The sequence below is a fragment of the Lactuca saligna genome, chromosome 2 (assembly GCF_052625555.1).
Source record: "Lactuca saligna cultivar CGN05327 chromosome 2, ASM5262555v1, whole genome shotgun sequence".
In the NCBI taxonomy this organism is placed as follows: Eukaryota; Viridiplantae; Streptophyta; class Magnoliopsida; order Asterales; family Asteraceae; genus Lactuca; species Lactuca saligna.
The window spans coordinates 89,902,629-89,917,215 of record NC_136418.1 but is presented as its reverse complement, the minus strand read 5'-3'; the positions used below and the strand labels follow the sequence as shown (position 1 = coordinate 89,917,215).

The 14,587-nt window shown below is 34.8% G+C and overlaps 2 long non-coding RNA genes across 2 annotated transcripts; both read right to left on the bottom strand.

The window, feature by feature from the left end:
* Nucleotides 1-9,157: 9,157 nt before the first annotated feature.
* LOC145028942 (uncharacterized) lies at nt 9,158-10,077 on the bottom strand. Its single transcript, XR_013676269.1, has 2 exons — nt 9,731-10,077; nt 9,158-9,426 (listed from the first exon to the last, which is right to left on the bottom strand). It is a non-coding gene; the product is annotated as an uncharacterized LOC145028942 (long non-coding RNA).
* Nucleotides 10,078-10,954: 877 nt separating this feature from the next.
* LOC145028941 (uncharacterized) lies at nt 10,955-12,022 on the bottom strand. Its single transcript, XR_013676268.1, has 2 exons — nt 11,584-12,022; nt 10,955-11,279 (listed from the first exon to the last, which is right to left on the bottom strand). It is a non-coding gene; the product is annotated as an uncharacterized LOC145028941 (long non-coding RNA).
* Nucleotides 12,023-14,587: the final 2,565 nt, after the last annotated feature.

Sequence of the window (14,587 nt, the reverse complement as noted above, 5' to 3'; positions counted from 1 at the left end):
GATGGAAAGAGGTAGGTAGTTATGGAGCATCGCCTTGGGAAGGCAAGGAAATCGTGCAAGGAAAGAAGGGGTGAACCCCTACGGGGTCAGTGCAGTATTTGGAGAGTATCAGAAAGATTGTCATTTGAGTGTGTTGCGTTTCCAGAATGTTCATGGTCATGATGGGCCCGGGATTATTATCTGTAAGGATTGACATTGGTCTGAGCAACTGAGCGGAAGGCCAGCAAAGGTAGGCGGCTGGTGTAGAATGAGCGGTGGGGTATTGGAGACAGATCGCAGTCGGTGGATCGTAGCAAACTTAGAGGACGAAGTTTAGTTTAAGTGGGGGAGAGTTGTAACACCCAAAGTTTGGAAAGCCAAGAAAAGAAAGAAAACCCCAATTTTAAGGGGAGACTCGGCGAGTCCAAGGAGGGACTCGACGAGTCCGAGCGGGATCCGGGTCGAGGTATAAGCGACCGACTCGGCGAGTCGGCCAAGGTGACTCGGCGAGTCTGGTCTGAACAAGGAAAACCCTAAATCCAGGACTTGGAGCTTATTTAAATGTCTCATTCTCTCCCCTAGGGTGCCTTTACTGCCTCTCTAGCACAAAACACTAATCCCTAGCCACCATAATCGTTTTGGAGCAAGATCTACCCTTGGTGAAGTTTTTGGAGCTTGAGGAAGAAGATAGTCATAGTGGAGCAAGAAGGGGGCCTTGGATCCAGAGTTCGTGGAACATTTCTGAGAATTTAAAGGTAATAAATCATTACCTTCCCTCTTTTGTTTAATAGATCAACCTTGGCTATGAGATTTGGGGCTTTTATGCCATGCTTAAGAACTATTTCGAGTTAGAAGCCCAGATCTGAAGTTGCTACTTCGGATCTGAGTGTATCTTGGCCTAGAAAGTCATAAAGCATCTGTTCTTGGGTTGATAGTGAAGCCTCTTTGTCTTAAACCCTAGTTTGGATTGTTTTAAGCCTATATCTCTTTATCTACACGTAAAGTTTGCCACTTTACGTGAGGGATAGGCCTTAGAAGTATGGATATATGAGTTGGAAGCCCTGTTTGGCTCGAAAAGCCACTGCATGGATTAAGGACTGAATAGACTCGGCGAGTCCTTTGAGTGGACTCGTCGAGTAGTATGAAGATGGAGGCGAACTCGACGAGTTGGATGAACAACTCGGCGAGTCTGTTGAAGATTGCCTTGGACTCAGCGAGTCTGTTCTTGGACTTGGCGAGTCAAGTCGCGAAACCCCAAACCCTTCGATTCAAGGCTCAATTTAGTGAGTTGAGTGGGGACTCAGTGAGTTGGACAGGACAGAACTCGGAAATCAGTGAACTCGACGAGTCAGTAGGCTGACTCGGCGAGTAGGGTCAACATGGAAGGTTGACTTTGGCCAGGACTTTGACTTTGATCGGGGTTGAGTTAGTTGACTTTTAGAGGTCTGTCAGGCTAAGTGTTGCTTTGTTATTGGTAGCTCGGTGAGTTAGAGGAGCAGTGTTTCAAACGGTGGTTGGTTAGCAGTCCGAGGGTTACCAGCAGAATTCAGCAGTTCAGGTGAGTTTCCTTCCAGTAGGAACGGGTCTAAGGCCACAATATCGGCCCGTTTAGTTAGCAGTAGTTTCCGGACTTTGGTCTGATGCAGTAGTTAGTATGTTTGATGCCTTCGTGGCTCAGACATGATTTATGTGCTATGTGCTATGTGTTATGTGGTATGTGTTATGTGTTCCGGGCTACAGCCCGATGTAGTATGCAGTATATGTGTTCATGCTAGTTGATATGTTATGCCATGCTATATTTAGTCAGTTTCCGGACTTCGTTCCGATGCAGGGGGCAAGGCCCCAGTTAGTCCGGACTTCGGTCCGATGCAGGGGACAAGGTCCTAGTCAGTTTCCGGACTTCGGTCCAATGCAGGGTGCAAGGCCCCAGTTAGTCCGGACTTCGGTCCGATGCAGGGGACAAGGTCCCAGTTAGTCCGGACTTCGGTCCGATGCAGGGGACAAAGTTCCAGTTAGCTTCCGGACTTCGGTCCGATACAGGGGGAAGGGCCCAGTTAGTCCGGACCTCGGTCCGATGCAGTGGGCAAGGCCCAGTATGTGCTTTATATGTTATTGTATGGTATGTGGTAGTTTGGAGGAGCCCACTAAGCTTCGTGCTTACAATTTCAGTTTTTGGTTTCAGGTACTCAGTTTTCAAAGGAGGAGCTCGGAGAGATTGCAGTGCACACACCATAGCCAACTAGCCTGGGATGTTTTACTCTGATAATAAGTTTGTATTTCGAATTAATGCTACGAAATTATGTTATGATTTATGATACGGTTTTTATGAATATGGTTCTAGTAATGTTTTAAAAAGAAAATTTTAGTCGTGATTTTTGGGATGTTACACATTAAATCAATATTTAACATTTTTTAAAAACTAATATAGACAAGAAACAATTAAACTTATTGCATATGTTAAAAGAGACATCATACTTGTCTTTTGGTGAGAACAATAATACCAAATTAGACAAGTTTTTGCAAAATAATTTAAGAACCGAAGAAAATCTGATTGCCCAAATATCTAACATCATTATTTAAGTCATAACTTGTTACATGCCGACAAAATTTCAGCCAAGACTCTATTACATGCCATCAAAGTTGAAAAAATATCATTTAAAGTTACATAAGAGTATTAATTTAAAAATCATCTTTCACTTTTTGTTGGATGTATTTTTTGATGGCAGGAACAATTATCAGACCAAACATAATCCTTAAAAACCATCATAGTCAAATCATAGATCACTTAATCAATAAAATACAATACCACATTCGTAGATGGTAATCCAGTTAGAGCATCTTTTTTCTAAAAGATCAAGAAATGGGCAATTTATTAGAATCTTATCATGTTGATAAAAGTCATAACAAAGTGCAATAGATTGAATCGATAGTCTACAATAAATATTAAAAATGAAGCCCTATCAAAAAAACCTAAGGACAGGACAAAAAAAAAAGCACGTAACACTACAAAGTTGCAAACAACAAAAACACATGATTCTAAAAGTCAAGAAAAAATAAAACCAAAATTTATACATGTCTGTAAGGTGAGCGTAGAGAACTTGTGTCAGACTTTTTGAGACATTTCGTCAAGCACCAAAATTGTTTGTTATAATAACCCATCTTTTGAATGTAACATGACAAAAACATCCAATGTTACAAGAAAGTGTAGGAAATGAACTAAATTAATATGTTTGTAGATTATGCAAATTATTTTGAACAATATTCCTTCAAAAATATACTTATTATTGTTGCATACCTACATACAAAGTTTAATAAAAAAAATGTTAATTGTAATTATGCAATTTGATCCTACCATATAAATACGACCACATAGAAAATTTAATAATCAAATAAAATTTTGTCTATAATCCTATAAATCTGATATTCAAGGAAATAATATCATTCTTAATTTAGATTCTAACTTCTTAATCCACTTCTAATATGATTCATGTATTAATAATTAGAGAAAACGGTAGACAATGATGTTGCTATTAAGTGTTGTATATTGTTGTTACCGGTAAAAAAACAAGGTTGTAGTTTAAAATTAATTTTTTTTTCATGGTAAGTATGTTGCTATAATTTGTAAAAATATCACATAACTATTGATAGATAAAAAGAAGAGTATGTTGCTATTGCAGTTTGAGGATCGAGTCCAAGTTAATAGGTTAAGCAATTAATATGAAAAGTTATACATTGTTATTTTGTTTGACTTAATCTAGACTGAATCATATAATATCTTAAGCCAAAAAAATCTTATGTAATGTTTTATGAGATTTCAAAAATAGAAACATAATTTTGTTAGTCATAGAAAGCAATCTTTGAAAGATTGTATTTACTATACATAAACATATACAAATTAGAATAATTATAGTTTAACCATTTCTTGATTAAATTGTTTATAAAATTCAACCATTTAATAGTGAATAAAAGATAAATTAAAAGAGACATTTAAAACACGAAAAAATACAATATGTTACTATTAAAAATGGTATAGCTATTTACTTTAAAAGTACATTGGTATAATATGAAGTTATTATATTCGACAATAAGGTTAGAAACAGTAACCAAGTTGAGATAATCAAACAAACAAAAATAGTAGCAATAATCGATTTGATTCCTTTTTAAATTAAATTACCGATTTATCCTTCTGATAAACACTGTCCATACTAAATTAATGACTTACCCTTTGGATAAAAAATTGAAGTATCATGCTAAAAGAATCATTTAGGCACACATGTTATCTCAATATCAACCAACAATTTAAGATATTATATATATAATCAAAAACATTAACCAGGTTGAGATAATCAAACAAACAGAAATAGCAGCAGCTCACAATTTGATCCATGTTTAAATTAAATTACTGATTTACCCTTCTAATGAACATTGTACATACTAAATTAATAATTTACCTACCTTTCAGATAAAAAATAGAAGTGTCATGATAAACGAATACACAAAAAATTTGATTACCATGAACATAAAAATGGGTAGGGTGCATTTATCATTCAGTCAAAGTACTTTGCTATAATATGTTTTAACTAGTTTCCATAAAAGTACATTTTTTGGATTAAAGGTACATAATATATTTTCCTGTTTATTGAAAAGTTTCAGAAAAGTAATTAACCGATTTCATATAATTTGTGACAAAGAAAATCGAAATATATGAATACATAAATTTGATAGAAGAACAAAAAATACTCGGAAAAAAAATATATAAAAAGCAAAAGAATGTACTGACCTTCTAGTGCACAACAACTCAGGTTTGAAGCAAATAATGAAGATGGTAGTTATAAGCAATAAGAATGATGTTTTAGGAGAAAGTTTGAAGAAAAGCAATGATTGAAAATAAGTATGAGTCGCGGATTCAATGATGAATTGTATATGTATGTGATAATTTGAATATGATTTTTTGGTATTAATGGTTTCCTAATAAAAATGGAGTTATATTAATGATTTATTAATATAAACATATTTATATTATATTTAATGCCTTAGGGCCTGTTTGATTTGAATCTGACTGGTCCAGTTGTCCAGTCTGGTTGTTTGATAGCACCATTTAATACCTCTTATTCGGTCCATATGCATCCATATACATCAGACTCGGTCATGAATGAATAAAACATCACTGACCCAGAAAGAAACCTTATTCTCCCTTATTTGCCATTCTTCTTCTTTCCTTGCCAACGCCGCTTCCCACACATATACAATTTACGTTCTAGACGACATCACCTCCATTGCTGCCTCCTGAAACGCATCTGCTCAGGCTCCATCCCTATTGTTTCTGCATCATCTTCGTCCTCCATCGACGGTAAGTTTTTCCCTTTTTATTTTTCGTTTTCCTGCTAGAAAAGCTTGTGCTTTAAATTTGTATCGATGGACTGTGGAACATGATTTCGAAATATGAGCATGTTGATATGGAACGGCGAAGAGGATGACCTAGCTACATGGAAACATCGATTTCACAAAATCAAAGATTTCTTCTGATTTTATCAATTTCAACTGGGTTGATTTAACAAAGTCAAATATTTCAATTGTATTGCTATATTTTTCTATGATGCAAAATCAATTTCTTTATTCTCGTTAATTCTGTGATTGGTTATATTAATGTATAGATCCTATAGTAACTCAAACAAAACATACACACCTTTTGCTCCCAGAGGCTTCTTGTGTTGGATTACAAATTATGGTTGTTGGTAATTCTTGATATGTTTCTTCACTTTGCTGTTTTTTTTCAAGAATATGTGTTGCTGTTTTTTTTTTAACTTCATGTGTTGTTGAATTTGCTTATGAAATCAGAATTATAGATTTGTATTTGATGAATTTGAAGTATTTGCTAAATTTGTAGATTTAGAAATCGAACTATAGTGCTATATATGATTGTTATTATATGAATGATTGTCTATATCGATCAACAAATGCATAATCTAAATATTTGATTGTTTTTGTTGATATAAAATTCGACACCATGCTAGATTCATCTTATTACCTGTTTGCTAGAGGATTACATTCTCTACATTGATAGTTGGCAAAAGCTTGGGTGCTTAGAACACTGTCACATGGATTTAGTTGTACATTTTTAGTGATTGGTAACTTAGAATGTTTTGTACATTACTTAGTAGTTCTAATAGCTGAAAATAAATAATTTGAATGACTCGGGATTATTCAGCACAAAACAACACAGAATGGTAAAATGATCATTTTTAGTAGTCAGCTCAACCAGTCAGATTCGTAATCAAACAACATGGTTTCAGTCAGAGACATATGCAGTTAAAGCTTCAGACCCAGTCAGGTCATGACTCAGTCAGATCTGACTCAGTCAACAACTATCAAACAACCCCTTAATTGAAATGATTTTTAGTAATATGTTTTTAAAGTTAACCATAGTAAAACCTTTATAACTGGAAATTTAAGATTTAAAATATGAGAAGCTTTTATTGGAATTAAATATATTTCATTTCAACAGATGTAAGTTGATTTTGTTTGACAATTGGAAAACTTTTATTTTTATTAAATACATTCCATTTGGAAAAGATGATGTAACAATTAGATCTAAGGATGGAAAGCATAAGATTTAAATACAATCAATGGCCCAGATTGTCTAAAATGATATCATAAGTTTCTGTTTTAATATATATATATATATATATATATATATATATATATATATATATATATATAGATATATATATATATATATAACTAATTAAATAAAATGGGTCCCACGTGATCTGTTTGTATATCCATTCTATGCTTGGGTACAACCATCCCAAATGATCCATTTTCCTTTACTCCTGCTTCTTCTCCGACCAGTCGACCCGTCATCCCATCCTCCCATGCCAAAATTAGAATACCATACCAAAATCAAAAAATAAAAAAAGAATACCACATCAAAATCATAATCGATGCCAAAACATATTTCATGTTTACAGTCCAGTTCCTTCATCACTTGCAACTGTCTTCTCTGGCTAGAATTCCTCTCACCCACAACTGAAATCAAACCTTTGTGTCTTCTCTGCATAAACCCTAAGCCAAAATGAAAATTGAAATCAAACTCAAACTTGAAACCAACAATCAAAATCAAACAAAAATCAAATTCTGATAGCAAAATAATCTGAAATCAAAACCTAAAGCAAAATCAAACCCGCTGATAAAATCTCTGAAACTCGAAATCAAAAATTTTAAAGGGTCTCTGAAAACCTGATGATAAAAACCCAAGAATTGATGAGAAGATGTGTTGGTGGAGATGGTGGAATAAGTCGAGGATGCAATGACGACACCCTAAACACGTCGCCTCGAAGTTGTTTCTTCATCTCGATACTGACAGTCCTAACTGGTGGTGCGTTTCAGTTTGCGACGAAGAAATGATGGAGGGGTTATAGTGGTGGGTGGTCATTCAGTTTACGACGAAGAAATGATGGAGGGGTTGTAGTGGTTGGGGGTAGATTGGGACGCTATTGAAGTTAGATGGGAGTAAGAAGCTGTCAACAGTGGGTCCGAGGTTTCCGACGATTATGAAGTTGTTGAGCGACAGGTAGAAGGTTTCCGATGAGGTTCAAAGTTTTCTGGCGCCTTCTTTTTAGGGGTGTCTGGATAGGAAAAAAATAGGTTGCTTACCGTTTATTGTTTAATCAATAAGCAAATTTAAGTGTTTGGATAGGAGTCTTTAAAAATCAGCTTATTGCGGTAGGAATAAGTCAAATAAGCTGATTTTAGTAAGCAATGGGGGAATGTTTATTGCTTATTGCTTATTGGTCATTTTACCCATATAAGCAATACTTAAGGAGAAAAAAAAAGAGAGAGATTAGAGTGAATGTGAGTTGTGTTTTTTTTTTTAACTCTTAATTTAAAAAAAAAAACCTGAAATATTAAAAAGATTAATAAGGGCAAAATAGTAAATTCAAGTTGGTAAGGAACCAAACACGTAATAAAAACACATTATGAAAACTTTACAAGTTTTAAAAAAAAATCTTAGAGACCAAACATGCAAATTATCCCTAACCATATGGACGTAAGATGTAGATGTTATGGTATAGGTGTACGTGAAAAAGGGCTGTAGTGGCAACTTTTCCAAAGATAAAGGTTTATTAGGTGAGAATTATAAAGAGAAGGGTTAATTTTTAGGGAAAGAGTGTAAAGTTTGATCCATAAAGTTAAAAGTTGTGAGGGTTTCGCCAAGTTATCAAATTGAAGTGTTTCAAATAAACCGAAGATGAGGACTTAAATGTTATACTAGTATGTGAATGGCGTAGAGGCAACTTTGGAAAAGATTAAAGGCTTAAGTGAAAAAATTAATTAGAAGAGTTAATTTCTGAAATTGATAACTTACCTTAATTTATTCCTAATATCTCTTTGTGTTGTTTATGTGAAGATCATAGGTTCAAATTTTGTAGGATATTATGCAAATCTTTATAAATAATAAAGTTCATTTTAATACCCCTAACAAAAAGATCATTCTATAGCCGCTACCGGTTGTAAGTGTACATGGCTTATGATATTAGGTGTTATTGAAACACTATCTAGATGTTTTTTTTTTTTTTTAAATTAGGGTTTTACACATGGAAACATATTTTTTTCCTATTAAAAAAAACGATGAACTATTCACAAAAAATGTTAAGAAAAATATTTTGCATCGGTTTTAAATATCTTTTAGATGGTTTTTTTTTTTTTTTGGTTGTTACAAGGGTTTTACACATGGAAACATATTTTTTTCATATATTTATTAAAAAAAAAAAAAAAAAAAAAAAAAAAAAAAAAAAAAAAAAAAGATGAACCATTCACAAAGCATGTTAAGAGAAATATTTTGCATCGGTTTGAAACATTTTGTAGATGTTTTTTTGTTGTTATTAGGGTTTTACACATGGAAACACATTTTTTCCCTATGTTAAAAAAAGATGAACCATTCACAAAACATGTTAAGAGAAATATTTTGCATAGGTTTGAACTTTGAACCAAACTGCCAATATGGCATTGGTTGAGTGATACTCCAAAAACAAGTGCTCCAAGCATCCATGAAGGGGCCTTCCACCAAACTGCCAATATGGCATTGGTTGAGTGCAAGTGGAAGGTACCTTCATTACGTGCCATTGACAAAAATGCTACGACCCTAAACTATGGAAGTCATTTTGCAAGGATAATCAACAAATTAATTACCACTACTAAGATTAAATCTTCAAATACACAAAAACCTAGCATCATACTTTAGAATATGTAATACCATTTACCAACAATATCCCAAAAAAGCTAGTCTCACCAAAACCACTAACATTTACGGAAATAATATTGTTTATGATACTAAACCATCACCCTTGAATATAACATCAAACATTCCAAAGGTTAATATCAAAAGAGATAATCTTCTATTCCTCTTATGTCATCATACTATCATCTTCAAGGTGAGAGTCTTACCTGAATATACACCAAAAGAAAATGTGTTAGGCTTAAATTAAAAACCCAAATAAGTTATATGCTTAGTACTCAATAAATCATCATACATGTAAACAAGTAGTCTAAGTAGCAACAAACATAATAAGTGTAAAGTGTGAACTCAACAAGTGATCAACACAATTATGACCCAAAATCAACACTCCAAAATCTCTATATTTATTCCATTCAATCCAACTATATATGCCATTTGCATTCGAATTTGCAAGTGTTGAATAGGGGAACATAGCGAATGCAAATATGTATGTAAGTATGTAGACACAATTACCTGTATCTAATCCAATTCTTCAAAAGCTAGCACCAAGCAAGCTACAATTACTTTTGTTCATCATCCACGGGCTTCTTCACAGCAGGTATGATTTTGTTCCTCGATATGCATAAATCGGACCTCCGACTTCTGAATCCGGGCACGCAATCGGGCCAGTAGTACTTCCCTCCTCTGGGCTTTCCTCAATTGCGTTTCAATGGATTCTTGTGTAGGGTTTTTCCTCTTTTCTTCATTAACCCCTTGTATGGCATGCTTCAAGACGATTTCTTCTTGATTTCGTTCCTCAGAAACGTTCTCCTTTATGTTTTTAACTTTCTTACCCTCTTGTTGTTCACAGTGATCTTCATCAGTAATAACAATACATTTGGGTTGTTGTGGAGGCATGTTATCCTTGCTGGTGGTAATCATCGTCTTTTTGTCTTCTTTCGTTGGTAAATCAAAAGTTGTGTCTCTGTTCATTTGCGATTGCGAAATGGAGGTTTGAGGGGCTGGTTGTTTTCCAGAAGAAGAGTGGTGTATACTTGTAGCAGCGTTTCTCTTTACTTTAGATAACCATCTGCGCCCCTCTACTCGAGCTAACAAACGAAAATTCAAGGTGACTCTGGTGGTTGTTCTGGTGGTGGTGGCGGTGTTCTTCATCGGGGTTTCCTCCTGAACGGTGGTGTTCTACATCAGGGTTTTGGGGTTTTGGGGCTTTTGGTAATTTTTAAGATTAATTTTGCAAAAAGGAATAAGAAATGCCCCTGTGCGCTTAAATTTGAAAAAGGAATTACAAATGCCCTATATGTGCATATCGTCTAGTTACTTTTAAAACGATGAACTATCAAAAATTGTCCGTCTAACCTTTAAGTTCTAATAGTATAAGATCTCTTTTGCAGTATCTGAATTTTTAAGAAGGTTTGAATTTTTAAAATCTAAATTTTAATATACTGTTTGGTTGGAACTTTTGAATTGTTGTGCTGAATAATAAAAATGATCATTTTACCTTTTACTATCATTTCTTTCAATTATAAAACTGTACTTCCAACCATTCCTTATTAAAACATTGTATTTTAAAAACTATAACCAATTCTATCCTTCTAATTGGGTAGAAATAGGAAGTACAACGTTATAAAAACAAAAATGACTATTTTACTTTTTAACTATTTTTTCAACACCATCAATCTCACCAAAACAACATCAAAACTTATAAAAACATCAAAATTCATAAGAACAACACCAATATTAACCAAAACAACATCAAAACTAATAAATGTGTTCCATTGTTGCTATCAAACTATTACATATGTGTTTTCTACATATGTGTTCCATTTTTACCTGATATGTAAATTACTTTCACAAAAACCTCTTGATCTCTTTTGACAACATCTTTTGCAGTCAGGATTCTTCTTGTAGTTGTATCCATTTGTGAGACATGAACTAAACCTTCTTTACCTTTAATATCATGATCATGAAGCTGAAAACAACAATCATTGTCCATAACTCTCCGACACCCTCCCTTTGTAGACCTGGTATTCTTCATGTCCATTATCATCTTCCCTTTGGAGACCTCAATTATAATCAGACACATATATCAACCAAACAAAGGATTCATCCTATGATATCTAACTATTAATGGTAATTTAATGACCCAACGAAGCTTTTACCTGATGAACTTTTCGTTTAATCAAAATATAAATACATATTGCTTTCGAATAATCAAAACATGATTCAAATTGATTTTGAATAATTATCAAGTTTAAAGAAACATATCCCAATTGAGATACATGATGAAATTTTCGTTCAATCAAAATATAGATACATAAAGATACACATGAAGCTAATCGTATGAGAAAGACGACCATGGGCCTAACCTGTTTCTGCTAAATTGTGAGGTGATCAATCTAGGGCTTCAATGTCGAGCTTCTTGAGCGGCTGAAGGGAGGAATTACGTTTCTAGGGAAACGTTGTTGGTTGCGTGGAAGGAGGATGGCTACACCGGTTGCGGGGAAGGAGGAGCGTAGCAGAGGACAACAATGGAGATCGCCGGAGGAGATCGTCGGAGGCAGGGAGGAGATCGTCGGAGGCAGGGAGGATTTTGGAGGTCGCAGGTGTCGATGGTGGAGGGGTCGATGATCGTGGAAGGAATCGATGGTTGTGGGAGGCATCGATGCTGGAGGCGTCGATGGAAGAGAACAAGCCATGGAAGGGTATTAGGAGAATGGAGAACAAGCGTGTAATTTTTTCTTTTCAGACTTCCTCCTAACACTTATTCGGTCAGATGTATTTTTAAGATTAAGATGTGAAAATAAGATCCAAACAAACGCTTTGAGTTGTAAAGATTCAGATCTGCCTCTTATTACGAGGCAATAAGAGGTAAACAAATGGGCCCTAAATCGGTTATTTAATCGCTTGAGTAGGTTTCAATCAGTTTTGCGGTTGCCACTTGCTACGTGGTTATGTGGTAAGATGTGGCTCTTTGAAGACGATAAAACCCTCCATCTTCTCATGTGCATCTTCTTTTGCATGTCTTTCTTTCGTCTCATCTCATCACCATCAAGAACGCTTCCTCCTCTTCGTCTCCATGTCCTCTCGTTTCACTTCACCACATATGGTGTCCTCTTTTAAGCGCATGTAAAATATTGATCATCATTGTATTTGATTTTTCCTCAAGTCTCCTCTCATTTCGTCTAGGTATCTTTCATGTCAATTTTGTTTTGTGAAGTTGTGTAATACCCAAGTATCATTTGCTTTTTTTAATAACTTGATATAATGTGGAAATTAAAGTATTTTTGTGATGTCGTAACGCAGAGGCTTGGGTTTGGCAGCGCGAACCATGTTATAAGTTGCGATGCGACTTTAAAGTAAGTCGTGACACAGCGCCACAATGCACCTCAACCTAATTTTCTAGGGTTTGGCCACTATTTAAGGACACTAACATGTTAGAGTTTCTAATACTCACCCTCTAACTCTCTTAAACAAAACCCTAGCCTCCACCTTGTGTCATAAGAGATTTTGTGTGTTTTTGAGAGTTTTGAAGAAGAAAGAAATATGTAGATCTTGGAGGAGTGGTTCATAGTTGAAGTTTCCACCTTCTAGACCCTTTAATTGCTATGTAAGTCATAAAGTTTCTTGATTTTCTCGGTTCCATGCATATATATATATATATATATATATATATATATATATATATATATATATATATATGGGAAAAGTGAATATACCCTTAAGGGTATATAAGCTTAGGTACCCAAACTCACCATAATATATCGTTTTGTTTGATATATTTATTATAATGTTTTTCAACTTCAATCCTTAACTTGATTTACTTTCTAGATTTTCAAAATTTCATTATTATCTTCCTCTTACATCACATCTTTTTGACGAACATCAATTAGGCTATATATATTATAGTTGAAAATGGAAATTATGTAAGAGTAAAATAAATGTGAAATTTATAAAAATCTTTGAACGAAATCAACTTAGAAGTTGAATTATAAGAACATTAGACAATTACAATGTATATATATGATATAAAACGACGTAGTATGGTGAGTTTGGGTACCTAAGTTTATATACCCTTAAGGGTATATTCACTTTTCCCTATATATATATATATATATATATATATATATATATATATATATATATATATATATATGTCTCAGAAGAGATTTTGGTCCCCTTTGGTCCTCTTCTTTGAAGTTGTTGGAGTTTAGGGAACTCCAAGACCAAATGCTTTGTTATCGGATTATTTCTTGACCTTATGAGGGCTTGATAAGTGCTTATTTGAACTCCTTTGTTTCCATGCAAACAATTCAAGCAAGTTTGGACATTAGAGAGTTAGGGTTTGAGTTTTGAGCTTATTTCGGTTGGGAATTGGATAGAGTTGGTGTTAGGGCTAGGATCTCGGAACTACTTTGAGATCCTCAATTCTAAGGATCCTTGAAGGCTCAGGTGCCTCGAACCTCAAGATCCTGAATAAACTCCAGGATCCTGACTAACATTTTTTTATTTATTTATAATGGCTATATATTCTTTAGTCTTTCTCACATGTGCAGAAATAACCAGTCAAAGTCACACTTTCAACGAATAGTCATCACAACTATGCAAAAGACCTGGAGGACCAAGTCATGCAACGACTATAAGTTGATCTCGGAGGATCCCTGAAATTTCGGAGTTCTAGTTATTAGCCTTTGACTATATAAATCACTTATATGTGTCACACTACACGATTTTTTGGCAGCATACTAGCATCTATACTTGTACTCATTGTATTTTCTCTGTAATCATTCATTTCAATCAATAAAATCATCAAGGTAGGTAATCATTGTCACCCCCAAAGTTTTATGTTGGAGATCCTAGCAAGGATCAAGGGCTTTCCTTGTAATCACTGGTGCAATATTGTTCTAATTTCGTTAATTACTTCATTAACAACACCACAACCTCTCATAAACTTTGGTTGATATCCACTTAATTGATTTTTGACCAAATCAATTTTGCACCCACTGTCGGGTCGTGGTGTTCAAAATCCCTCGGAAAATCATGTCTACTCAATTGACTCTCTCCTCCTCCTCGATTCCTCCCATTTCCTCTAATAATATTCCACCACCACTAGCTGGAGCTCCCAAGAAAGTCTCTGAAAATCTGAAGAAGAACACCTCTTCGGTCACTTCGGGACTCCAGGATCCTCCTGCGTTGATTTCCAACATCGAGATCTTTGCTATGATGAAGGGACTAGATCGACAGGTCCCCCAACAGTAGGAGGATAATATGACGACTCTCAAGGAGTGGAGAGAATGAGGACAAAAATCCACAAGCCTCGGGAGGCAGCGCCCTCGGTGTTGCAGCCCAAGATTCTGAACTTTGACAACCCAC